Genomic DNA, 27,865 nt, shown 5'->3' with positions numbered 1-27,865 from the left:
TTCTCAAATAGTAGAGATTAATTTCTAATTCTTAACACAAGCTTCAGTCTTCGTTTTACTTCAGATTTGCATTCTACCTTAAGCTTTATTTTTATACTAATGAGTTTACTTCCCGTTTTTCCTGCAAGAGTTGAATCTGTGGAGGACACTTTCCACTGATCTTTGATACACTGAAGCTAGAATGAGTTTCCATTGCAGCTGTAGTAAGGTGAACAACATCACACCTTCAATGAAGCTGCTCAGTTTGACTACAGATACGTCATGTAATTTTGTAGTATAGTTATTTTCAAACCAGCCATACTCATTTACGTTCGAAGTTACTTTTACTTTTTGGGATCCAAGCTATTTCTGTCGATTATCAGCGCCTTAACTCGGGAGGGTATCGGCAAACTTTATCGCGAGTGTAAACGCAATGTAAGGTGATGGAACTGTTCGCCTCTCAATCACTTTGAAGAGTTCACAGCCAGCTGTCAACAGATGGCTATACGTGCGTGCGTCTTCTGCCAACACACGTCCAGCACTAGTCGCACAAAGAATGTTATCAGTATTCACATCAGTTACATGAGGAGCAACTGCATGATGAGAAAACAGGAGTATAGCGTGAAATTAGTGCAACATGAATTACTGAAACGATCTTCTTCCATCTAACAAACTCATACTACATACAAAAATACTGCAACATTCTTCAAAGAAATATCTACAGAAACAAGTAACATTTTTCAAGCATGAAAACATTTACGACCATGGCCCGTTGCGAGACTGGATGCCGCCTTATTATGTTACTGTACAATGTTTGTGTTGACGCATGCATGCCATGCCAGAAAAAACATTGTAAAAGTGCCAGAATGAGATTTTCACTCTGCAGCGGAGTGTGCGCTGATATTAAACTTCCTGGTAGATTAAAACTGTGTGCCCGACAGAGACTCGAACTCGGGACCTTTGCCTTTCGCGGACAAGCTCCGGAGAGCTTCTGTAATGTTTGGAAGGTAGGAGACGGATACTGGCAGAAGTAAAGCTGTGAGTACCGGACGTAAGTCGTGCATCGGTAGCTCAGTTGGTAGAGCACTTGCCCGCGAAAGGCAAAGGTCCCGAGTTCGAGTCTCGGTCGGGCACACAGTTTTAATCTACCAGGAAGTTTCATTGTAAAAGTGATTTGTCAACACAGAATGTGTACAATAACATTACGAGTATTGCATGACTACACGGGTTAAAACGACGATCACATCCAATATCCCTTTCAGGCGGGAATCACATAGTGCATGTGCGAGCATTAGGAGATGTGGACAAGTGTGACATATGGAAGTTTGAGGCGGTCCTGGAGGCGTGCTCGGGTAACTGAAGTTACCGCTCGAGTTAAGCAGGAAATATGGATCCGAGCCTCGGTCTGGCACAAATTTTCATACTGTAGTTGAAGTCAGTTTAGATTCACAGTTTCCGAATAAGATTTCGTAATATTGATTGCCGCCTGGTGACGTTGCTGGCATGTGACGTAGTAAGGGTCTAAGTAAGTGAAGCGAACATGAATGAGAAGGCCCTCAAAATGGGAAATCAGTTGACATAAACGACTCTGACAAGGCTCAGACCGTCGTGGCTCGGAACCTGGGGACAGACAGCTCGGAAACGGCGAAGCAGGTTGCGAGTTTGCGAGCTGCAGTCATCAGCATCTATCGAGAGTTGTTGAAGTGAAGCGACGGGCAGGCGGTAAGGTGTTTCACGTCGAAGCCTCGTCACACGGCGTGGAAGTAGGAGGCATCTCCGCTCTGTAGAGCAGAATACGAGGGCCTTTGAAAAGTCCGTGCAAAGTCCTAGACATGGCACCACCGGCTCGTATCGAGGTCGTGTTTAGTTAGTAGCTTCTTTGGAAAGAACGCACACCAAGTTTCAGCCATATTGGTATATTTCTTTGTGTTTGGCATTCGAGTGAATCAAGGAAGTCGAGTGATTGTCAAAAAATGGACGAAAAAGAATTTCATGTGGTGATTAAACATTACTTTATGAAAGGCAAAACGCCTCAGGAGACTAAAGAGAAGTTTCATAAACATTACGGTGATTCTGCACCTTCAATTAGAACAGTTTATAAGTGGTTTCAAAATCTTAGGAGTGGCCATGTGGGCACAAGTGATGCTGAATCTTCTGGACGCCCAGTGGAGGCTACGACTCCAGAAATCATTGATAAAATTCATGATATGGTGATGGATGACAGAAGAGTTGAGGTGCGTGAGATTGCTAGTACTGTGAGCATCTCGAATGAATGGTTACATAATATTTTGCATAAACATGAGACATGAGAAAGCTATCCGCAAGATGCGTTCCGCGATTGCTCACGTCTGACTAAAAACGGAATAGTGTGAAGTGTTGCAACAATCGTTTTCAGCTGTTCAGGAAGAATCCGCAGGACTTTAAGTATCTTTTCGTCACTGTGGATGAAACATTGATACATTACTATTTCCTGAGACCAAAGAACAACCCAAACAATGGGTTACCAAGGGTGAATCTGCACCAAAAAAGGCGAAGACCATTCCTTCGGCTGGAAACGTTATGGCGACTGTCTTTTGGGATTCGCAAGGGATAATCCTCATTGACTATCTGGAAAAGGGTAAAACTATTTCAGGTGCATATTATTCGTCGTTATTGGACCGTTTGAAACCGAGCTTCAAGAAAAACAAAGGTGATTTGACCGCTAAAGTCCTTTTCCTTCACGACAATGCAACAGCACACACCTCAGCAGTTGTGGTCGCAAAATTAATGGAAATGAGATTCCAACTCGTTTCATATCCCCCCTATTCACCAGACTTGGCTCCCTTAGTTCTACTATTTGTTATCCAATTTGAAGAAGCGGCCGACGGGACAAAGATTTTATTCAAACGAGGAGGTGACTACGGCAACTAATAGCTATTTTGCAGACTTGGACAATTCCTATTATTCGGAAGGGATCAACAAATTAGAACAGCAGTGTATAACTCTGAAAGGAGACTATGTCGAAAAATAAAATATGTTTACCCCAAACACGTAAGTAGTTTTTATTTTTGCACAGACTTTTCAAACGCCCCTTGTAGGTGGCGATCTGTAGCAGATCTAACGACATAGTACAATGCTGGAGCTCGTACACATGTTTCAGAGCACACAGTCAGCGCACTCTGTTGAGCTTGGAATTCCCCAGCAGACAAATCCTATGTGCTCCCATGTTTCCCGAACGATGTCGTCAGTTACGATTATAGTCGGCACTCGATCATCGTGGATCGATATAAACGTATCTTCCGGTCTAATCAATGGAGTTTCTTGTTACACTAGGTCGGTGGTCGTGACCGCATACACCGTCAGCCAGGCGATCGACTGCTTGAAACGCACTGCGTTACCAATGCAGGTCGGTTGGAGCAGTATTATGCTATCGATGACATTAACCTAGGTATCCATGGGATCTGCGGTAGTAATCGCAGGACCACGGCAGCTGTGGGCAACGTGAAAGTTATTGCGCTCCCCAAGTACCCATTGTTGCTCGAAGTCTTCTCTGACGGCGATAGCACCTTCCAGTGGCTTAACTGCCCATGTCACAAGGCCGTAATCGTCCTACTGTGGCCTGAGAGGCTTGATAGTGATGTTGGTATGTCCGCTGCTAAATCCATCTGATCTGAAACCACTAGAAGCATCTGGGACGCCATCGGACGCATGTTCCACGCCCATAAACCGCCGGTTAGTAATTTACGGGAACTGTGTGACGTTTGCGTAGACATCTGATGCCACATTCCTTCAGAAAACCATCGAGAACTTGTCGAATCCGTGCCGCACAGAATCGCTCCTGTATTACGTTGCAAAGGATCAACAAACAATTAAGCAGGTGGTCCTACTGCTTTCCCTCATCACTGTATTTCGATACTATAAAACCGTTACACAGTTGTTATCGATACCAGGATCATAGGTATCAAAGTAAAAGAGTCGATTCATCCTCTTATCAGTAAGATCAGAATGTTCCTAGCTGGGGCTGTGTAGTGCCCGCGAGCTGAAGCAGGAACAATACACAAGGCGCCGCTAACACTATGTAAGCCCGCTGTGCGGGACCTCTCCTGACCTCATTGTTTCTGCTCACCTTGTCCGCTGAGTCCTGAACCCTATATCTCCAAATCAGAAGCGTGCGTTACAGACCATGTCTTTTATAGGTATGGGAAGAGGGGAAGAGACGTTCGTTCGCAGTAACATCACAGGATGGTCCTCTTAGGCATACAAAACTCATGTGAAACGCCAGCGAGAGTGCCCCACCTTGTAGCCTTATGCTTTCTTGTCCCATTCAAAGTCACTAAGAACTCTCCTTTGACATATTGTGGCAGAAAAAACATAATTGCTTTCGACATATTTAAATAAATAAGCGCGGATACCCTTACGTCAAGTATAACTGGCTCAGTAGAGCTTCTGAGGAACTTAAAGTACACAGTTTGTAGTTTATTTCCGCAGGTCGCCACTGTTGCACTAACTTTCTCGGAGAATTTAATGGAGAAACACATATGGTTATTATCGCCGTTGAGAGGGCTATCGACAGTCTGAATGGTGATATCATCAACACCTAAAAAATGGTAGTGAAAAGTCTGTAATAATATACGCAGTGTAATAACAGCATGTAGGAATCAATTAGAAGGGATAGTACTAACCATGTCGTAAGACAGCCAGCCCGTAGTGACCGAGAGGTTCTAAGCGCTTCAGTCCGGAACCACGTTGCTGCTACGGTCTCAGGTTCGAATCCAGCCTCTGGCATGGATGTGTGTGATGTCCTTCGGTTAGTTAGGTTTAATTAGTTCTGACTGATGACCTCAGATGTAAAGTACCATAGTGCTTAGTGCCATTTGAACCAATTTTTGTTGTAAGACAAGGGTGTGGTCTATTACTACTCTTTCTAATGTTCATTAGACTTTATTCTTCGTAAGTTGAAAGGAAAATAAATAAAAGAATTTAGGGAGAGTATTATCAGTACTTTAATGTGCTTCTGTTTGGAAATGATGTCGCTGTTGGTCGAAAGAATGAAGATGACCTACAGATACCAATATCCAGTTGAACAAAATATGCAAGAAATACAGTTTAATGGGTTCTAGTAATAAAATGGAAATAACGACCAGAGGAGAATATCCAGTCAGATCAAAATTTCTGTAGGTAATTCGGTGATATAAATTTCGATTTTGATTCCTTGAAAATAAAATGCACAGATTCCAGTCTGTCTGTGGTATTATTAGTTGAACTTCGGGCTATAAAGAACAAAACGAGACCACCATGAAATTCTATAAAGTGATGGTGCAAGGGAAAGTTGGATTACTTTTTAAAAAAAATTTAAAATTTAAAAAAATGATATTCAAACAGCAGAGATGAGGTTTCTGAGGTGGACGAAGGGCTACACAAGAAGGCACATGATTAAAAATGAAGAGATTAGAACAAAATTAAATATTCCAAGAAATTAATGAAAAAATTCAAAATTGTCTTAAAAATGGGAGACACATCACGGGAATGAAGGTCATTCTCCAACAGGTCGTTAACTACGATCCAAACTGAAAAAGAGGTATCGGATGACTTCGGAAAGATGGGATTGATTTTGTTTGTGAGTTCTCAACATGTAACAGAGTACCCCTTTAAAGGAAGACTACGTTGAATTATTTTCACTACGCCTTTTGATCCTTTTTTAACAAACTTTTTAATGTTAGAGGCGAAGTGTATTCCAGGATAGATAATATTTCTTTTCTGTTCAGTTTTCCATGTTTATCGAGAAGAACATGTAACTTCATACAATGCAGCTACGGTTTTATTCTTCTACGTTGTCACTTACAGTCCGTCGTAATTTGTTATTGATCGATAACGCGGGTTTCTCAGTGAGTTTAATGATTGTGAAATGTTCCCTGTACTCATATAATGTGCGAAGCTAATGACGGATTTAATATTATTATCTTTTAATTTTGTGTCTCTTATTTTTTAAATGTATGCACTTACTCATACGCCTACTACTTTATAGCTTATATAATTCTGATGTGCGCTCAAGGAGAAGATAGGTTACAGTTTAATAGTTAGAGTGCATGAAGTCGTCAGTGTATTAGTAGTCTGCTACCACAGAATCCGAATCAATGTAAACAGGTCCCAATAAACATTCTAATCCTCCTGAATAACACTTATGAAGTCGCCGAGAGTGACATCCGCATCCCAAAATGCAATCACCATCCGTGAAACATTACAGAGAAACTTGAATGTTACTCAGTTACATTAGTGTACAGTGTTATGACCGTAGTGTACACGCTATCTTGTCTTCTCTACTTGTCTGCCAAACGCTAATGTGATTAAAATGTCTTCCATGTCCAGCACATCTCAGCATGGTTTATCAGTACAGTATCATACTTTGTCGCTTTCAGCCATGGAGGCGCGCCTACACGATATTTACACTGAGTGGTCAGCGATAAACTAGCGTAAAAAACGTTTCGTACACCGATCGATGCGATAAGTTAAAAGCGCCGAGTACAGACTTCTTTCGTTTTGTGCGGATACTATCGTGAGAAACCTGGCGCGAAATGTTGACAAGATCGTTGATAGATTCTACGTCAGTGGTTATCTCTTGAGATAATACCGTGATCGAATGATATTACCTAAAATACAACAAACCGTTTGAGAAATACCGCGATAATTTGAAACTGTTTTTAGATCTTTGTAATGCGTCAGAGAAACAGTCTTCAAATATTTCCATATCTGCGTAGTAATGTAGAGTAATGAAATTGCGAAAAGACATTTGTCTTGGTAACATATTTAAGTGATTAACATTTCAAGATCACAGGTTAATCTAGCTCGAGATAAGCTATTGCAAATGTGGATTACCCATACATTAACAACCGGAGTAACCGCCAAAACGTTGAATGCAAGCATGCAAATGTGCATGCGTTGAGTGGTACAGCTGCCGGACATCAGTTTGTGGGATGGAGTTCTATGCCTGTTGCACTTGGTCGGTCAATACAGGAACGGTTAAAGCTGTTTGTGGATGACGCTGGAATTGTTGTTTGATGATATCCAGTATGTGCTCGATTAGAGACAGAGATGGTGATGGAGCATACCAAGGCAACATATCGATACCCTGTAGAGCACGTTTGATTATAACAGCGGTATGTGAGCGAGCTTTATCCTGTTGGAAAACACCCCTGGAATGCTTTTCATGAATGGTAGCTCAACATGTCGAATCACCAGTTGACGTACGAATCCGCAGTAACAGTGCGGGGGATAATCAGGAGAGAGCCCTTGCTATCATACAAAATCGCGCTGCAGACCTTTACTCCAGGTGTAGGTCCTGTGTGTTTAGCACGCAGACAGGTTAATTACATGCCCTCAACTGGCCTCTTCGTACCCAACACACGGCCATCACTGGCACAGAGGCAGAGCCTGGTTTCGTCAGAAAACGCAACAGACCTCAACCCTGCCCCTCAGTGAACTCTCGCTTGACTTCACTGAAGGCACAAATGGCGGTGGTTTTTTGTGGCTCAAAAGCACGCTAACGTCTCTGTTCATTACAGCAAAAGGAAAGAACGGTAAGGTATAACTGGCTATAGGTGACGAGACCATAACAGATGGACCTTTACCTCGTATAGGACAAGAGTGGTGAAAAAAATAGACAGTTTCCATCTGAAATGTCTGTACCGGAATTCGCTTTAATCAACTTCGAGAAACAACTGAAAATCTAAACCAGAATAGCCATGCGGGGATTTGAACTCTCCCTCCAAAATGTGATTCGAGCGTGCTAACCGCTACAGCACTAAATTGGCTGCACTGTAGAAATGTATTTCTGCTTGACTGATAGTCCGGCCGGAGTGGCCGAGCGGTTCTAGGCGCTACAGTCTGGAACCGCGCGACCGCTACGGTCGCAGGTTTGAATCCTGCCTCGGGCATGGATGTGTGTGATCTCCTTAGGTTAGTTAGGTTTAAGTAGTTCTAAGTTCTAGAGGACTGATGACCTCAGAAGTTAAGTCCTATAGTGCTCAGAGCCATTTTTTGCTTGACTGATACGGCCGTAACAGTTTAACAGTGTGTCATTTCCTATTTGTTGAATGCAAATAACATCAATTATACGAAACTGAAAATATTGTTCACAATTTGATTATCTGCAGATATAAACTGATATGTTGCTGAGCTTTCACTACTCGTTTACTTTTGTAGCTGACACCAGGAATTTCACCTGCAACGTTATGCAGACGTTGTTACAGTGCAGCATTGTTCGTCATGCTCTTCATAATTTCGGACTAGGATGAGTATCAATAACGTGATAATAGCATCTACGTAATGGCCCTTAAGTCCAATAAGCTAATCCTCTCAGACCTCAAGGACAACAAAAGTATCATATCTATTGCAGTTATCTTTCTATAACTGAATATGTTTGTGTTCTCCCGAAACAAAACACATTTAATAACGATACTTCCTTCTCACTATTTGTGGAACTGAACCAATATTCCACTTTATAAGAAGTACCTTGCCCATAGCCCTCCTCCAGATGTATAACTCACTACAATGTGTCAGAAAGGTCAGAGAAAACAATACTGGAAATGAAAGCGTACGGAGTATCCTCTGTGTCGTTAGCCCCAGTTCAGTGTGGCAAGGACCTGGAAGGAAATTGTTGCCCACGAAGGAACCATTCCAGATATCATCAGGATTAATTTACAAAAACCATGGTACCCTGACATTACGATGATTGGACGGAGATTTGGATTCTTTTCCTGTCAACTGTGGATCCAATATCTTAACATTGTCCACCTCGCTCCATGTCACTCGACAGTCGTGTCAACGAGGAAATAAAGGTAACGACTTGTAAGCGTTTAATCCATACACTAAGAAGAAATCTAAAGTCTATCAGAATGATATGGTGATGCCTAATTGTGGAAAGAAACCGGGATTTATCTGGACTCCCCGCAGAAGAGCGGTTAAGATAATAAGATCTTGAGCTGATAGAGTGTGGGTCACAGTACAAGACCTTGCAGTGAACACAGAACAATGGCGATCGCTTCTGGATGTACTGTGGTCAGGGGAACAATAGGAATAAGTCAAAGAAACGAAAATAGAATTGGTGGAATGAGAGTTCCCCGGAAGAAAGAAACAGACGCGCTTCTTACAGCCACGCTGCCCTTGACTACACTGCCACCTGCTTTTTATTCGGCAGCAGTTGTGGAAAAATAAACGCTGCCGGTATACTTTTATTTGACTGTTGGCGTTCAAAACAAAACCTTCTAAGTACATACTTCCTAAGAAGAAGATGAGTGTTGACGGTCCTGAAAGAAAACATCAACCAAAAAAAAACTAATACTCACCTTTCCACCAATGTGAAATTGTTATTTGACAACATTAACCAAAGTTGTTCAGATTGTAACGTCTTACGTCTTCCATACTGGAGTACATAGCTTATCACTCTTTATCTTAAACGAACACTGGTGATAGTAAAACATCTCTAGTTTTCTTGTGAAAGAGTGTGGATTCATCAAGAAGAAATACCGTAATAAACAACAAACGAAATCATCAGTTTTTTGCTCATGGGATCATGTTCCACAGCAGGAATATAAATTGCACGTTCCCAATCACAAAAGGTAGCATTTTTCGTACTGCAGTACAGTCGATTTTTGCTTTTATTTAAAATCGTCTTTTCTGTCTGTACAGAAATATTACACGCTTTTGGTTTCACAAAAACGTTATTTGCTGATTTACAGCAGATTCTGCCTGTTTTAGCGTAAGTCCGAGCCGTCCGTGGAATGAACGAGAAGAAAGCCCTCCATGATACGCAGTACGTAGCTTGTAGGGTACCGATGTTGGCCTACATCTTAAATCGAACTCAGTCACGTAATAAGTGCAAAATATTGGGATGATGCATAAGTTCGTAGCGTTTCTTTTTTTTCATAAGTTTAATACACGCAAGAAATACAATAACAGGGAATTTAGTCATCAATAATATATTCTCCTTCACTATTTGCTACAATTTGCCAATGCTTGGGTAACTATTCGATTTCGTGACTGTAGAAATCATCTGGTCTTCAGGCGAAGAACTCGTCGAACCATGTTCAGAGCGCATTTTGATCCGGAAAGGAAGTCGTTTCAAGGTTTTTCGATTGAGAGCAGAAAAGGTGTGAGGTGGATGCGGAGTGACTTTCCAACCCAACTCCTGCATTAAGTTTTATGTCAGTCTGGCAGAGCCGGCCGCGGTGACCGAGCGGTTCTAGGCGCTTCAGTTCGGAACCACACGACTGCTACGGTCGCAGGTTCGAATCCCGCCTAGGGCATGGATGCGTGTGATGTCCTTAGATTAGTTAGGTTTAAGTAGTTCTAAGTTCTAGGGGACTGATGACCTCAGATGTTAAGTCCCATAGTGCTCAGAGCCATTTCAACCATTTGAGCCAGTCTGGCAGAATGCATGCGGCAGTTATCGTGAGGTAACATCACACAGTCTTCCTGGTCGTTGTTCTTAGACTGCGTCTGCAATATGTCTCAATTGTTGACAAGAAATGTGAACGGTGATGGCTACAGCTCGTTGAAATAATTCGAAGGACACCACACCCTCGCTGTTCCACCAGAGGCGTAACTTTACCTTTTATAGATGGGCGCAGGTCTTTGAGAAGGGAGATGCTGCTTTGCTGGGGTTCAACCATTCGTTTCTTTTCCTTGTGTTAGCGTGAAGACACCATTTCTCGACATTAGTAACGATGTAGGATAGGAATGGCCAGTGTTGTTCACGGTCCAATTGATGACAAGCAAGCAGAGTTGCGCGTTTGCCACCTGCTGATTTTTGTGATTTTGACTTGTGCGGTACCCATACAACCGATTTTTGAGCCTTCCCATTGCATACAAATGTCGAACGATGGGCAAAGGCCACAGGTCATCACATTTACCAGTTCACGAGTAGAATGACGAGGCTCATTGTTTATTTATGCGTTTAAACAATCTTCATCAAACCTCGAAGGTCTTCCTGAATGTGGAGTCACTAATGTCAAAACGATCTTCCTTAAACGAGAAAATAATTTTCTTGCCATGCTCTCTCCAGTGGCGTTATCTCCATTGTTGTTGATGTGGTCTTCAGTCCAGAGACTGGTTTGATGCAGCTCTCCATGCTACTCTATTCTGTACAAGCTTCTTCATCTCCCAGTACCTACTGCAACCTACATCCTTCTGAATCTGCTTAGTGTATTCATCTCTTGGTCTCCCTCTACGATTTTTACCCTCCAAGCTGCCCTCCAACACTAAATTGGTGATCCCTTGATGCCTCAGAACATGTCCTACCAACCGATCCCTTCTAGTCAAGTTGTGCCACAAATTTCTCTTCTCCCCAGTCCTAAACAATACCTCCTCATTAGTTACGTGATCTACCCATCTAATCTTCAGCATTCTTCTGCAGCACCACATTTCAAAAGGTTCTATTCTCTTCTTGTCTAAACTATTTATCGTCCATGTTTCACTTCCATACATGGCTACACTCCATACAAACACTTTCAGAAATGACTTCCTCACACTTAAATCTATACGCGATGTCAACAAACTTCTCTTCATCATATCCTCGTTTCTAGACACTGTCCATTCTGCTCAACTGCTCTTCAAAGTCCTTTCCTGTCTCTGACAGAATTACCATGTCCTTATTCATGGATTTTAATTCCTACTCCGAATTTTTCTTTTGTTTCCTTTACTGCTTGCTCAATATACAGATTGAATAACATCTGGGATAGGCTACAGCCCTGACTCACTCCCTTCCCAACCACTGCTTCCCTTTCATGACCCACGACTCTTATAACTGCCATCTGGTTTCTGTACAGATTGTAAATAGCCTTTCGCTCCCTGTATTTTACCCCTGCCACCTTCAGAATTTGAAAGAGAGTATTCCAGTCAACACTGTCAAAAGCTTTCTCTGAGTCTACAAATGCTAGAAACTTAGGTTTGTCTTTCCTTAATCTATTTTCTAAGATAAGTTGTAGGGTCAGTATTGCCTCACGTGTTCCAACATTTCTAAGGAATCCAAACTGATCTTCCCCGAAATCGGCTTCCACCACTTTTTGCATTCGTATGTAAAGAATTCGCTTTAGCGTTTTGCAACCATGAGCTATTAAACTGATAGTTCGATAATTTTCATATCTGTCAACACCTGCTTTCTTTGGGATTGGAATTATTATATTCTTCTTGAAGTCTGAGGGTATTTCGCCTGTGTCATACATCTTGCTCATCAGATGGTAGAGTTCTGTCAGGGCTGGCTCTCCCAAGGCTGTCAGTAATTCCAGTGGAACGTTGTCTACTCCCGGGGCCTTGTTTCGACTCAGGTCTTTCAGTGCTCTGTCAAACTCTTCACACAGTATCCTATCTCCTATTTCGTCTTCATCTATATCCTCTTCCATTTCCATAATATTGCCCTCAAGTACATCGCCCTTGTACAGACCCTCCACACACTCCTTCCACCTGTCTTCTTTCCCTTATTTGCTTAGAACTGGGTTTCGCTCAAAGCTCTTGATATTCATGCAAGTGGTTCTCCTTTCTGTAAAGGTCTCTTTAATTTTCCTGTAAGCAGTATCTATCTTATCCCTAATGCGATATGCCTCTAAATCCTTTCATTTGTCCTCTAGTCATCCCTGCTTAGCCATTTTGCAATTCCTGTCGATCTCGTTTTTGAGAAGCTTGTATTCCTTTCTGCCTACTTCATTTACTGCATTTTTATATTTTCTCCTTTCATCAATTAAATTCAATATTTCTTCAGTTATCCTAGGATTTCTACTAGCCCTCATCTTTTATCCACATAGACGGCGCAAATTCTGGCGGCCTCCGATGGAGTCAGCCCTCTATGGAACTCAAACAGAAGAATATGTCGGTAATGTTCAGATTTCTCCATTTTCTTCCAATCACTATTTCCAAATAACAAAAGGACAATATGTAAACTGAAACAGCAACAGCGAACTACAAATAAAAAATAAATCCACAGCAACCGGAATACCAGCATACAAAACAAGAACGCTACGAACGTATGCACCAGCCTAATAACTTTCACGCAAATGAACACATTGTGTCGGTGTGAGGTCGAGCTATTCTGGCCTCGTCCTTCCAGAGCAGGTGGGGATGGCGCTGCAGTTCTCGGCACGCGGGGCCAAGCGGTACCCTTATCCGGGTGACTGGAAGCAGCGCTCAGCTCGGCGCCTGACCTTACGGCAGTCCAAACACCGCTCTGGTAGCCTCGGCCCAGTCAGCGGCGCGTGGGCGCCGCGGCGCGACGCGACGCGCCGGTAACAGGGCCGCCGCGGCGACGCCGCTGTGATTGCCTGGCTGTCAGGTTGACGCGCGTTAACGAGCTCCAGCACGCAAATTAGAGCCGCGGCTATTCTAGGCAACAGTGCCTTCCCGGTGTGCGTGCGTCCGGCGCGGCGCTGACCATGGACGGAGCTTACTCGGTCGCCGACCGCGGCGGCAGCCGGCCAGAGGACAGGTGCGAGCCGAGGGGCCACCAGCCGCGAGTAGCAGGTATTCAGTCGCCAGCGCGTTTCGAGTAGATCGTTTCGGCGATGAGATAGTCAGTGAGAAGCCATTCTTTTCTGTCAATTGTGATAATATTGCACAGGTATCTTTTCTCTTGTCACTTTATTTCTCACTAGCTGTACCAGTGATGAGCCCCGCTTCGAACTAAATCCCGATGGCCAACGTACTTTCAGTGAAGAGATGGTGTTGTTTACAGCAAGACTAAGCACATGAGCTGCCCGCGAAACTGTCCGCGGGCACGGTGCGCTTTTGTATCACCGTGCGAGCACCATGCGCGAGCACCGTACATTCCCTTACAATTAGTCACTGTCGCAAACACACCATCTACAGCTGATGCTCGAAATTGTAATCACGTTAGATTGTTAAAAGTACATTATTGTTTTCAGTGTCGTAATTACGACAGTGAGTCAAATGAAAACCTTAAATATTTTTTTAAAATATTATTTATTGTGCAGAAGTGGTACAAAGCTCTGTCACTTTTCAACATAATCTCCCCCACGCTCAAGTCCTCCAGCGCTTACAAACTGCATAAAGTCCTTTAGAAAAAAAATTCTTTTGGTAGTCCGCGCTACCACTCATGCACCGCGTGGCGAACCTCTTCATCAGAACGGAACTTCTTTCCTCCCATTGCGTCTTTGAGTGGTCCAAACATATGGAAATCACTTGGGGGCGAGGTCTGGTGAGTATGGTGGATGAGGAAGACACTGAAAATGCAGGTCTGTGATTGTTGCAACTGTTATACTGGCAGTGTGGGGCCTTCCATTGTCATGTTGCAAAAGGACACCTGTTGACAGCAATCCACTTCGCTTTGATTTGATTGCAGGCCGCAGATGATTTTTTAGGAGATCTGTGTATTATACACTGGTGACAGTGGTCCCTCTAGGCATGTAATGCCCCAATATGACTCCTTTTTCGTCCCAAAAGAGAGTCAGCATAACATTCCCTGCTGATGGTTCTGTCCGAAACTTCTTTGGTTTTGGTGATGAGGAATGGCGCCATTTCTTGCTCGCTCTCTTCGTTTCCGGTAGGTAGAAATGAACCCATGTTTCGTCCCCAGCAACGATTCTTGCAAGGAAGCCATCACTTTCTCGTTCAAAGCGCCCAAGAAGTTCTTCACAAGAATCAACATGTCGTTCTCTCATTTCAGGACTCAGCTGCCGTGGCACTTGCAGACACTTTGTGAAACTGGAGCACATCATGGACAATGTGGTGTGCTGACTCATAACTAATCTGTAAACATGCTGCAATGTCATTCAGTGTCACTCGGCGGTCTTCCTTCATTATCACTTCAACTGCTGCATCAACTCGTGCCTGACCTAGACGAAGAGCATCTTACACTAAAGTCACACCATTTGCGACGGCCGGAGTCGCCGAACAGTTCTAGGCGCTTCAATCTGGAGCCGCGCGACCGCTACGGTCGCAGGTTCGAATCCTGCTTCGGACATGGATGTGTGTGATGTCCTAGGGTAGTTAGGTTTAAGTAGTTCTACGATCTAGGGGGCTGATGACCTAAGATGTTAAGTCCCACAGTGCTCACAGCCATTTTCTCACACTATTTGCGAACTTCCTTCTCCATTCGTAGACCTGCTTCTGGGACAAACATGCATCACCGTACTGAAGCTTCATTCGTCGCTGAATTACAGTAGGTTTCACACCTTCACTACGCAAAAACCGAATAACAGTACGCTGTTCTTCCCTGGTGAAAGTCGCAAGTGGGACAGCCATATTTATACTGATACTGCGACAATATGTGTGAATCTATGCTGCCACCTACAGGCCATTCTGCACGTTGTTTGTAGCACGCTTACCAACAGGATAGCAGCGCGAAATTTCGATTTGTTATCACAAATTTAAGGTTTTCATCTGACTCACCCTTGTATTATAGTAGGACGATGCAAATACAACATGTGTTCATATTTGAGGGCGGTTGCTTCCCTTGTGTAACATAATGTGCCATCGAATGAAAAAGCAATAGCATTTAGCTTATAATAATTCTGTTGTGAAGCAAATCAGATGAATTTACGCTAGTGTACAGGTTTTTATGCACCAGCTTGGCCGTAACACTTTGCATGTCAGTTATTAGCTTCTAAAATAGTAGTGTTGTTTTCCAAAGTTTTTCAGTGAGGGAAATTGTATTTGTAATATGTTCTGTGCGCCCAGTTAATGTTCCACTTGCCTCTGAACTCGAATGTGCCGTTCTCGCTTAGTTCGGAAGGTACACGTTCAGACGATACCACCAGACGATAGGAAAGTCGCTGACCGTCTGTAGTTCGACTGAGATACAAATGGTTCAAATTGCTCTAAGCATGGGGCTTAACATCTGAGGTCATCAGTCCCCTAGAACGTACAACTACTTTAACTTAACTAACCTACGGACACGACACACATCCATGCCGGAGGCAGGATTCGAACCTGCGACCGTAGCAGCAGCGCAGTTCCGGACTGAAGCGCCTAGAACCGCTCGGCGACTAAGGCACAATACAGCGACAAAGAACCGAATAAAGAATAACCTTTTCATTTCGTAATGGCTTCTTGAGCACAGCAGAAAAGTAATACTCTGCATAGACTAGACTGGCAGCAGCTACAAGCAGTACTATTAGTTGCAAACTTTGAAATTGTGTCTTTTTGTTCGCTGGAGAACCGGAGGTCGAAGAAGGCGGGGAGGGGGGGGGGAGGTAGAGGGGGAGGGGGGTCAGAGAAAAAGTAAATGACGAGAATTATTAATTATCAGTCTCATTGACTTAATTTCCGAGTCACAAATACAATAACCGAAAGCAATCAGCAAAGGACACATGCTTTTTTATTAAAAATCTGTTAACTGAATCTTACTGAGAAGTGAGTTCGGAGCAGCCACATCTTACTGCACTCTCGCCGGTAACGAACGAGTGATATTAGCAGAGTGGTGGTGGGGGAACTGGTCGTGGAAGGGGAAATTCTGGCTGATAGCGCCCGCGAGCAAGCAGTGTGGGCGTACACGGGCTCCCGCTCCCGCGTTAGCACATTTGTCCAGAACTGGTTTACAGCAAGCAAATATCCACAAGGACAGTTCAGTGACGTCTAGAGTTTCACGGACTGTCGGCACAGCGACGATTGTTTCATCTTACTCGCAGCAAAGAGAGGATCACAGACAGTGGTGCGCCCTACAAAGCGCTGGCACAGGTGTGCCACCACGCCGTCTTCCCAGACAAGTTCCAGTTGTGCATACGGCATCGCTATGAGCGTATACATATGTGGAGTCTCCGGGGAGGATGAACGTACCCAGACAATTTTCGTCATCCTCGTAATGCCTCAGCATCAACGGTGAAGAATGAACTGTCACTGGGTGCGCCCCACCATCACATTTGGTTCGCATAGTCGATAACTCGATCAGCATCCGATACATTCGTGATCTGTTACGGTTGGCAGCTGTGATCTGTTTCATAGATATCCGTGACGATGCGCTTTGGAGCATGATGTGTTCCTTGACTTCAGTAAGGAATTTGACACCGTTCCGCACTGCCGTTTAGTGAAAAAAAAATGAGCTTACAATGCATTGGACCATATTAGCGACTGGATGCAACACTTCCTTGCAGGCAGAGCTCGATACGTCGCTCTTAACGGAACAACATCGACAGAGGTAAAGATAATTGTCGGAGTACCCCTAGGAAGTGTGCTAGGACCGTTAATGATTGCAAGGTACATAAATGATCTAGTAGAAAGTGTTGGATGCTCTTTAAGGCCGACCGCGGTGGTCTCGCGGTTCTAGGTGCTCAGTCCGGAACCACGCGACTGCTACGGTCGCATGTTCGAATCCTGCCTCGGGCATGGATATGTGTGATGTCCTTAGGTTAGTTAGGTTTAAGTAGTTCTAAGTTCTAGGGGACTGATAACCATAGATGTTAAGTCCCATAGTGCTCAGAGCCATCTGAACCATTTTTTTGCTCTTTAAGACTGTTCGCAGATGATACGGTTGTTTATAACAAAGTATCAATGCAAGAAGACCGTATCGAAATGTAGAATGACCTGCTGACGACTCATGAATGGTGCAGGATCTGACAGTTGACACTGAACGTAAGTAAAAGTAGCGTACTGCTCTTACACAGAAAAAGAAAGACACCACTGTACAACTACATTATTGATGAAAAACTGCTGGAAACAGTATGTACCGTAAAATATCTAGGAGTAACTATCCAGATCGAAATAAATTGAATGACCACATAAAAAATAGTACGGAAAGGAGACTCCACACTGAAGTTTGTTCGGCCGATTCTTGAGTACCTTTTCATCAATATGTGATTCTTACCAGGTAGGACTCATAGGAGAGACAGAGAAGATCAAACGAAGAAAATAGCGTTTCGTCACAAGTTTCTTTAGTCTGCGTGAGAGCTTTACAGAGGTACTCAACAAATTCCAGTTTCAGACGTCACAAAAGGGGCGTTGTGCATCATCGGGAGATTTACTATCGAAATTTCGAAAGAATACTTTCCGGGGAGGGTAGGAGAATATATGACTTACTTCCGCATACAACTCATGTAATGAGGACGAGAAAGAAATTCGAGAAATTAAAGCCAATATAAAGGCTTACCGACAACAATTCTTCCCAGGCGTCGTTCGGTAGTGGAACAGAGAAGGGGGGATCAGTTAGTACCCTTTGTCAAATATCGTTAAGCTGCTTGTAGAGTATGATGTAGATGTAAAAGATAGCTCAAGACCTCGGGTTGCCGATGCCGCTCTGACCTACCTGGCACGTTCTCTATTTCTCTCACCCACTGAAAAAAACTGGTCATTGGCTGCCTAGAGACTGGTGCGCCATCTCTCGCCAGCCACTATGACTGGCATAAAGTTTAAGCACCATAGAAAGAATCGAGTGTCTGCCACTTTCATCCTTGCTCAGTTAGTTCAGTGTCCATTGGTGGTTCAAATGGCTCTAAGCACTATGCGATTCACCATCTGATATCATCAGTCCCCTAGACTTAGAACTACATAAACCTAACTAAGCTAAAGACGTCATACACATCCATGGCAGAGGTAGGATTCGAACCTGCGACCGTAGCAGCAGCGCGGTTCCGGACTAAAGCGCCTAGAACCGCTCGGACCACAGCGGCCAGCAGGCTCCAGTGATGTGAGAGCTCTATGTACTAAAGTTCGCATCGTGTTTCATCTCAAAACGCCATCAAATTCAGTTATGTAATCTACCTTGTACGTTTTTGTTATTTGATATCTTTCTTGATATAGCTGTTTTTGAAGTAAGCAGTGTAAGTGCTACTGCTCTCTGAAAATTTATTGAATTATTATATATGATAGCAAAAATATTTAGTTCAATAACAGAGCCGCGCGGACCGGCCGCGCGGTTAGAGCCCCCGTGTCACGAACTCCGCGGCCCCTCCCACCGGAGGTTCGAGTCCTCCCTCGGGCATGGATGTGTGTGATGTCCTTAGGTTAGGTTTAAGTAGTTCTAAGTTCTAGGGGACTGATGACCTCAGAAGTTAAGTCCCATAGTGCTTCGAGCCATTTGACCCTCCCTCAGGCATGGCTGTGTGTGTTGTTCTTAGCACAAGTTAGTTTAAGTCTCGGTAGTGCGTAACACTAGGGACCGATGACTTCAGCAGTTTGGTCTCTTAGGAATTCACACATACTTCTTTTTCAATAACAGATTAGTAGTAGCTATGCATTCATTTACTTGGCTCCATATAAACTGCAAGTTTCTAAAAGGGTTTTTATGAGGAATGGAAGGAATTGGTAGAACAGACTTTTTACGTTTATTTCAAATTTAGCCTTGCTATGTATCAAGTACTTCAAATCATGAATGAAGTTATTTTTTAACAACGGAAATGGCCATTTATTCTTCCAGTAATTACCAAAGGAAAACTGCTCCTATCAGAGCACAAACAAGGCGAATATTCTCTTGTTTTAAAAGAGTGACTGAAAAGGGGGGGGGGGGGGGGGTACCAGCTCCCTCATTCTATGTTCCTCAGCTCCTTTAAAAATGTTCAGTATTCATTTTGGCCTGAGATCATACTCGCACTCTTACTAGCGTGAAACTCACCTCTCACTCGCACAAGCTCCCTAACCGTAACGCGCTCACACCCACCAGTACATCGCTATAAGTCCTTCATATTCGTCCACTCCCATCTGCCTATTCTCTCTCACACATTCAGCCCAACTCATTGTCATTATCTCTTTGTATCTTTCTGTAACTGTCCCCTGTCTCACAGTAAATCTCCTTCGTTCTATCGTACTACTACTACTACTACTACCACTACTACTACTACTGTCTCCTCTCACTATCATTGTCTTCTTCTTGCTCTCTCTAACTCCTACTATCTCATACATTTCTTCCCATCGCTGCGCTCTCTTTTCAGTATCACTATCTCTCTCTTTGTTCTATCGTACTACTACTACTACTACTACTACCACTACTACTACTACTACTACTACTACTGTCTCCTCTCACTATCACTTTCTTCTTCTTGCTCTCTCTTACTCCTACTATCTCATACATTTCCTCCCATCGCTGCTCTCTCTTTTCACTATCACTATCTCTCTCTTCGTTCTGTCATACTACCACTACTACTACTACTACCACTACTACTACTACTGTCTCCTCTCACTATCACTTTCTTCTTCTTGCTCTCTCTTACTCCTACTATCTCATACATTTCTTCCCATCGCTGCGCTCTCTTTTCACTATCACTATCTCTCACTTTGTTCTATCGTACTACTACTACTACTACTACTACTGTCTCCTCTCACTATCACTGTCTTCTTCTTACTCTCTCTTACTCCTACTATCTCATACATTTCTTCCCATCGCTGCTCTCTCTTTTCACTATCACTATCTCTCTCTTCGTCGTGGTCATAGTCATAGAATCTGTCTCTCACTATCTCTGGCCCCTCCCACTTCCACTTTCTGTCTTCCCTTTATTCTTCTCCCACTGCCACTGTCTCCTTCACTCTTTTTCTAGCACTATAGCGTCACGGTCAACTATGTTCCACGCAAATGCGTCCCTCTCTTTCTCTCACAGTGCCATTGTATCCTTCTCTCTTTCTATACCACAACCACTGTCTACTATCTTCCAGTATTTGGTACATCACCGTCTCTTTTCCACTATCACTGTATCCTTCTCTCTCGGCATAAAAAGCGCTAATATGTTCACAATCCAAAATTTTTGGGAAAAATTTTAAAGGTGCTAAGGAAAATGTAATGAGGCAGCCGATACCACACTTTTCTGACAGAACCTTTTAAATCATGAACGCATTCGCCTTTTTCGTGTTCCGATAGGAGCATTTTTCCGCCGTTTCCCTTCTTTTCCCTGCTACTGTATGACATGTCACTCATAAGAAAAGAGCTTTATATGTCAGTACACGTTTTGATAGTTTACTTATGTGAAACTGAAATAACGCAAAACTAATTTTACACCTCAGACTGTTTTTTTTTTAGGTACACAAAAACTTAAATGTCCTTCAGTACTACAACAACATGAGGTTCCCAGAAAGCTTCTGATGATAAAGGAGATTCTATACAGTATTCTGCGCTACGTCACTTTATAAACTACTTTCCCCCACACACCGGATTTTACGTGTATAAACAGTAAAACTTTGAATCTCTGTACCTCGAAAACGTTTAAATATATCAACAAATTTTCAAGGTTGTTCGAAACCGAGATATTGTAAAGAAATTCAACATTATTCTGTGCATCGCCGTCCTTGAATCCACGGCTCGGTTTTGCAACCCAAAAACCCTGTTTTCGGATTATTCCAGAAGTGCCCATGAACTAAATTCTGCCTCCATAAGCCCCTTGCGGCGCAGTGTAGACCACAACTAATGCAGAAAGGACTTACCGATTTGCTTCTTTTGCCTAACCTGGAGGAATTGTGCAATGTTCAGACTTTGACCCGGTACTGTAGGATAGGTATAGCAAGACAATCCTTCAGTTTGGTATATAAATTGTCGTCAACCCAAAGGCTATCCTAAACACATAACCCTACCTTTCCATCGCAAGTAGAACCCGAAGTATGGGGCCCGAAAAAAATTCCGTTTTTATGCGTGGCGTTTTGGATCGTTTTAGGTAGCGCGTTGTGTTTCAAGAGTACCGATTATGGACATCATTCTACTTCTGAATTGAGGCGTATTATTTAAAGGAAATTTCAAGAACGAATAAGCGTACAATAAAGCGGCAAATAAAGATCTACCTCTTTAAACAGTTCTCTACCTAAGGTTCGTGGCTAGAGCAGCTTCTTACTTAATTTGATACTATAAAAGGTCATTTCTTCTAAGAAAAGGAGCTACGGTTTATACGACTTAACATGTTTCAGAAAATATCGACTTTCACCACGGGACATTTAATGTTTTTAAACAGAGTGAATATGTGAAAAGATATCACAGTTGTTCTACCATCTCAAATCTTAGACCCTATTAAGTGTAGTATCAGTACCGAGGTGGAATACTAGAGAGTACATTACTTTATTAGAAGGAGTAATAAAATTTAACCAGACTAACTATACGTCAGCAGTAACGGCGGTAGCCGCACCCAGAGACTAAGCGCAGTAAACTAGCCTTAAAACACCCCAGGAGCACTTGGATTGCTCTCTACTCGACTCTTCCATGCCAGGGCGCCTATTGATTTGGCAAGAAAACTCAAGTGGCCTCTGAAAATGGCCTCTGAAAATGCCGCTGCGATATCGCTGCATCGGAGATCGTTATCTTAGAGTCAGCGCGTTTCACTTATAACAGGCTCATGAGCCAATTATGTTTCCCCAACTGCTCTCTTCAGATACGCGACGGCCATTTAACGCAGCTTCAGGAATTCCTGATTCCACTGATCATTCCGCTGGCACTAGTCTCTTGTGGTGAAGGGCTGTGTGGGAGAATACACGACCTGGGGCAAAACAGCAGCGCAGTTCCCGAGTATTATCACCAGAGCCAATCGCGTCATTGTGCAGCTCACCGTCTACTTCTCATTCATTCCTCCTCATATACTCTCACTGAAATACGTTGCAAGGTGTCACATGCAACATGTGCGTGTATCTACGTAGAAAACACAGACAGTCAGGTCCTGGAGGAAGGGCTGGGAAAGAACATTTGTTATTAAGTACCTCCTCCAAAATTTATTAGCCGACAAGAAATTCTTTTCCAAAACAGTAACAAGAAACAACCATCAATCAATTTTCTTCTGTTTAAAAAGTGGGAAAAAATTGAAGATCACCTTTAAGAAAAATTATTAAACTCCAGATACCAGATTTTAAACAATTCAGTCATGGTTCACATTTTTAAATGGATTACAAAATATCAAGCACATTAAACATTAAGTAATTACGACTGAGCAGCCCGATGTCAGATCAGGGCACAAACCCACTGGCGGCACAACGGACCTCAGACATACAACTGGAGCCCCAGCGCCCGGGCCGGACGGTGTGGACGTGTTGTTCTAGGCGCTTCAGTCTGGAACCGCGCGACCGCTAGGGTCGCAGGTTCGAATCCTGTCTCGGGCATGGATGTGTGTGATGTCCTTAGGTTAGTTAGGTTTAAGTAGTTCTAAGTCCCATAGTGCACAGAGCCACTTGAAATTTGAACCAGCGCCCGGCGACAACAATGCAAGCGAGAGTACGATGGCCGCTGCAACATGTACAGCAAACACTCTCAGACAGTGAAAAGGAAAACAAGACTATAGCTTTTGATCCAGCTCCAAAAGGCATCACACTTAAAGCGGGTATAAATACGGGAGTAACCCAGAATTAAAGATTTTTTATGCTTTATATATATATATATATATATATATATATATATATATATATATATATATATATATATATATATATATATAAGTCAGTTTCCTTACGGGAAGAAGTTAAGGAGTTGAGCACATGCCAGCAGCGACCCCTTCAAATAATCACCAATTAAATGCAAAATGTGCGAACGGAACACAACTGAAGTTGGAAAACGCAGCCACCCAGCTGATTCAAACAAACTGCAGGTACTATAGAGAAGTTTCTGGTCAACATTAAAAAGGACGCTCATCCATAAGCAGGAAGAGAAAGGTTATGGCTTTGTCCTCGATTGGGAAATCCAAGACCTGGTGTTCAGCAAAATCCCACGATGAAGGCGTTCCGAGCGACTAGGACAGCCCGGGGCACGGTTCGCAGGCTTCGCCGAATCGCGCTGACTTCGGCAGGAGGAACCACCGAAACCACTCATACTAGCGCAACTACGATAGGTCGCGAAATGGTAACCACAGTGAAAACCAAAACTGTTTTATTTGCAACGGTTAGCTACACCTTCCAGGTACTTCTCTACACAGTTGCCACTCCGACTTAGACACCTGACGTAGCGTTGTACCAACTTTTCAATTCCCTCGTTATAGAAGACAGCCGCCAGTGCTTTTCGACAATTTTCTACTCTGGACTGCAGCTCGTTATAAGTGTCAAAATATTGTCTTCATAGGCAGCGGTTCATCTGAGGAGAGATGAACCTCAGGGGTAGCCAATTACGGGCTGTATTGTGGGTGACCAAACACTTCCCATCGAAAACGCTGCAGGAACAACTTCATTGCCCTGCAGAGTGCGGCCGAGAATTGTCGTGTAGAACGAACCGCATGACAGTTATGCTATGTGGATTGCATAGCTTCAGGCGAAATCTTTCGTCAGGCCCTCATACTTGGCGGGATACGCTAATTTCGAGCCATCTTTTTACGTTCTCACTGTGAGCTCAGAACTGAAAAGAGCGACATGATGCGATCGACGGGCGTACTAGACACAGTGCCCAACGCATCTGTGCAAAGCTTCATCAGATTTTCACTGTATTTTCCATTTCACGGCAGATCGTTCCTTACTTTCCGAATGCCCCTTTTAGTTCAGGTGCAGCCTTGCCAAGCACGCCATTTCAGCAACCGCGACGTCCTGTACGGTAACCGCCAGCTCACGACCCTCGCCTTACAAAATCCTTGCTCCAAAAATACTGGCCAATTGCTCCTTGGCAATTGCACGATCGCTTCGGCGGACACCACTACCAACTCCTGTTAGCTTCGAGCACCTCGTTCACGCTCGCTCCACTCCTTCCTTGGTACCACCAAAAACCGTCGAACTGGCAAAGAAAATGCTCACCTCGCCGAGCGCGAGCTATCGATCTCGCAGCACGGTTCGGAAGTGTTTTCAGTAGATTCGTTATCATTACAGTTTCAAGCGCGAACAATAAAACTGTATGGTCGGTTGTCATTCACCTGTCCTTCAAATTAGGTTCTATAAAATACGTACTATGTTTATAAAACAGGACACTGACCTGCATATTATTCATACAGGGAGTTACCGGAACTCCCTTTCCCAAACAGAAGAGTGTTCAAATGGCTCTGAGCACTATGGGACTTAACATCTGTGGTCATCAGACCCTTGAACTTAGAACTACTTAAACCTAACTAACCTAAGTACATCACACACATCCATGCCCGAGGCAGGATTCGAACCTGCGACCGTAGCGGCCACGCAGTTCCAGATTGACGCGCCTAGAACCGCACGGCCACACCGGCCGGCCTCTCTGACAGAAAATCACAAATCCAGTCACATAACTGAGACGATAGTCCATAAGCACTCTATTTCACTACGAGGCACTTGTGTGGTACAGTGTCAAAAGCCTTCCGGAAATCCAGAAATACGGAACCGATTTGAAATCCCTTGTCAATAGCACTCAGCACTTCATGTGGATAAAGAGCTAGTTGTGTTTCACAAGAACGATGTCTTCTAAATCCATGTTGACTGTACGTCAATAGACCGTTTTCTTCTAGGTAATTCATAATGTTAGAACACAATATATGTTCTAAAATTCTGCTACATATCGACTTTAACGATATGGGCCTGTAAGTCATTTATATTAGTTGATCTTCTCATTTGCGGACCCTGTAGTTTCTAAAATGATTCCCCATTTGTCTCTGCTCCACTTACACAGGGGGTGGACAAAAATATGCAAACACATTATCATACCTAATATGTTGTAGGAAAACCCTTGGACTTAAATATATTCGAGTCGTCTTGGATTGTATAATTACAGGTCCTCTATCGTTTTCTAGGAATTGTATGCCGTTCTTCCTCCAAAATACTTGCAAGTCCAAGAAACGATGATGGAGGTGGATGGAGATCACATACCCTTCTGTCCAAGGTAAACCACAAAGGCTCAATAATACTGAGTTATGATGACTGTGGTGGCCATTAGAAATGAGAAAACTCATCATCGGGCTCAGAAACCGAGTCCTGGACGATGCTAGCTGTGTGAACAGGGGCCCCGTCGTTTTGGAGCCCAGCAGCACCATTGGGCAACAAACAATGGATGGACCTATCACTCGAAATGGTCACATAACCCTTGCAGAGTAACCATGCGTCTCCTGGACTACCCCGAATCCACGCCATGTTTCACTCTTGGGACGTTATCTGGGCCATAAGTTAACAGTGTGAAACAGAACTCATGCGACCAAATAACTTCCTTCCATTGTTCCATAGTCCATATTTTATGGTTTCGGCACCATATGTTTCTATTAAGGGCATTTGCGTCACTGATGAGGGGTTTTGGAATTTCAGCTCGCCCTGCAGTTACTGCTTCTGGAACTCCCATTCTGTTCGTGTGCTGACAGGGATCACAAGGGTGACATTCAGTTCTGCAGCTACTTCTACAGCTATACGCGCCTTTTCTTTTTGACACAGTTCTCTTCAGTGACCATGACGATCACTCAACATGCACTTTCGTCCGCGTTGTGACTTAGCGGGTGATGTTTCTTTGCTTTCCCTGTACGCGATATAACTCTTCGAAACACCAAACGCTGCGGCTTCCTTAGTTACGGAAGCACCAAAAACTTCCCGAAGTTATACAGGATGGTCCATTGATCGTGACCGGGCCAAATATCTCACGAAATAAGTGTCACACGAAAAAACTACAAAGAACGAAACTTGTCTACCTTGAAGGGGGAAACCAGATGGCGCTATCGTTGGCCCGCTAGATGGCGCTGCCATTGGTCAAACGGATATCAACTGCGTTTTTTTTAAAAATAGGAACCCCCTTTTTTATTACGTATTCGCGTAGTACGTAAGTAAATATGAATGTTTTAGTTGGACCACTTTTTTCGCTTTGTAATAGATGGCGCTGTAATAGTCACGAACATATGGCTCACAATTTTAGACGAACACTTGGTAACAGGTAGGTTTTTTAAATTAAAATACAGAACGTAGGAACGTTTGAACATTTTATTTCGGTTGTTCCAATGTGACACATGTACCTTTGTGAACTTATCATTTCTGAGAACGCATGCTGTTACAGCGTGATTACCTGTAAATACCACATTAATACAATAAATGCTCAAAATGATGTCCGTCAACCTCAATGCATTTGGCAATACGTGTAACGACATTCCTCTTAACAGCGAGTAGTTCGCCTTCCGTAATAATCGCACATGCATAGACAATGGGCTGACGCATGTTGTCAGGCGTTGTCGGTTGATCACGATGGCAAATATCCTTCAACTTTCCCCACAGAAAGAAATCCGGGGACATCAGATTCGCTGAACGTGCGGGCCATGGTAGGGTGCGTCGACGACCAATCCTACTGTCATGAAATATTCTATTCAAACCACTTCAACCGCACGCGAGCTATGTGGTTGACGTATCACATGTGGCTGAACACTTCCTGTTCCCTTCAAGCTAGACGAGTTTCGTTCTTTGTAGTTTTTTTCGTTTGATGCTTATTTCGTGAGATATTTGGCCTGGTCACTATCAATGGACCACCCTGTATACTTCTGATATGGTAGGTCAGTGGGTGATCTACAACCTGAAGACAACTTTAAAAGCCAAGATCGCTAAAAAAGTATTTTATTGGATGACCAGTTTCAAAAGAGATATGCTGTCCTCATCGGACATTACACATTGTGATGTACAACATGCTGTAAAAATTTTAAAGCGTAATAACCGATGGTGGCAGTATAGCTCTTTTCAAACCAGCCATCCAATAAAATGCTTTTTTAGCCATCTTGGCTTGTGAAATTTTCTTCAGTTATCGTAAGTTCTCCCCGCTTGAATACACTGAGCTCGGACACAATGTACTCACAGCTCCACAGGGCACTGTTCTGACTACGACGGAAACGTGCAATATTTGGAGGTCGTTATACGGGTGCCATTCGTGGTCAAATGCAACAGCGCAAGCTGCATCCTCAGCTAGCATATGCATTTACGTTCAGGCATGCGTTTCCCGCTGTCTTTCGAAATTTTTGTCCAACTCCCTGATGGGCCTCATCTAATTAAAACAACGCCAAGGTGTCGAAAATATTAGTAAGCATTTAAACAGACCGAGTATGTTCATTCATAGCGTAGAGGAGTGGAAGCATAGTAACGACAGGTAAGAGTAACGTAAATACATCTGTAATCTTTGGTAGTCGGG

The 27,865-nt window shown here is 43.5% G+C and overlaps 1 protein-coding gene across 2 annotated transcripts in view; it reads left to right on the top strand.

Annotated features, from left to right (window-relative positions):
* The window catches only part of LOC126334992 (sodium-independent sulfate anion transporter-like), a 183,679-nt gene that overhangs the window by 60,544 nt on the left and 95,270 nt on the right, over positions 1 to 27,865 (top strand). The window lies entirely within an intron of this gene.

Source organism: Schistocerca gregaria, chromosome 2 (assembly GCF_023897955.1).
Source record: "Schistocerca gregaria isolate iqSchGreg1 chromosome 2, iqSchGreg1.2, whole genome shotgun sequence".
Classification (NCBI taxonomy): Eukaryota; Metazoa; Arthropoda; class Insecta; order Orthoptera; family Acrididae; genus Schistocerca; species Schistocerca gregaria.
The sequence above is the reverse complement of the archived record's forward strand: the minus strand, read 5'-3'. Positions and strand labels throughout refer to the sequence as shown.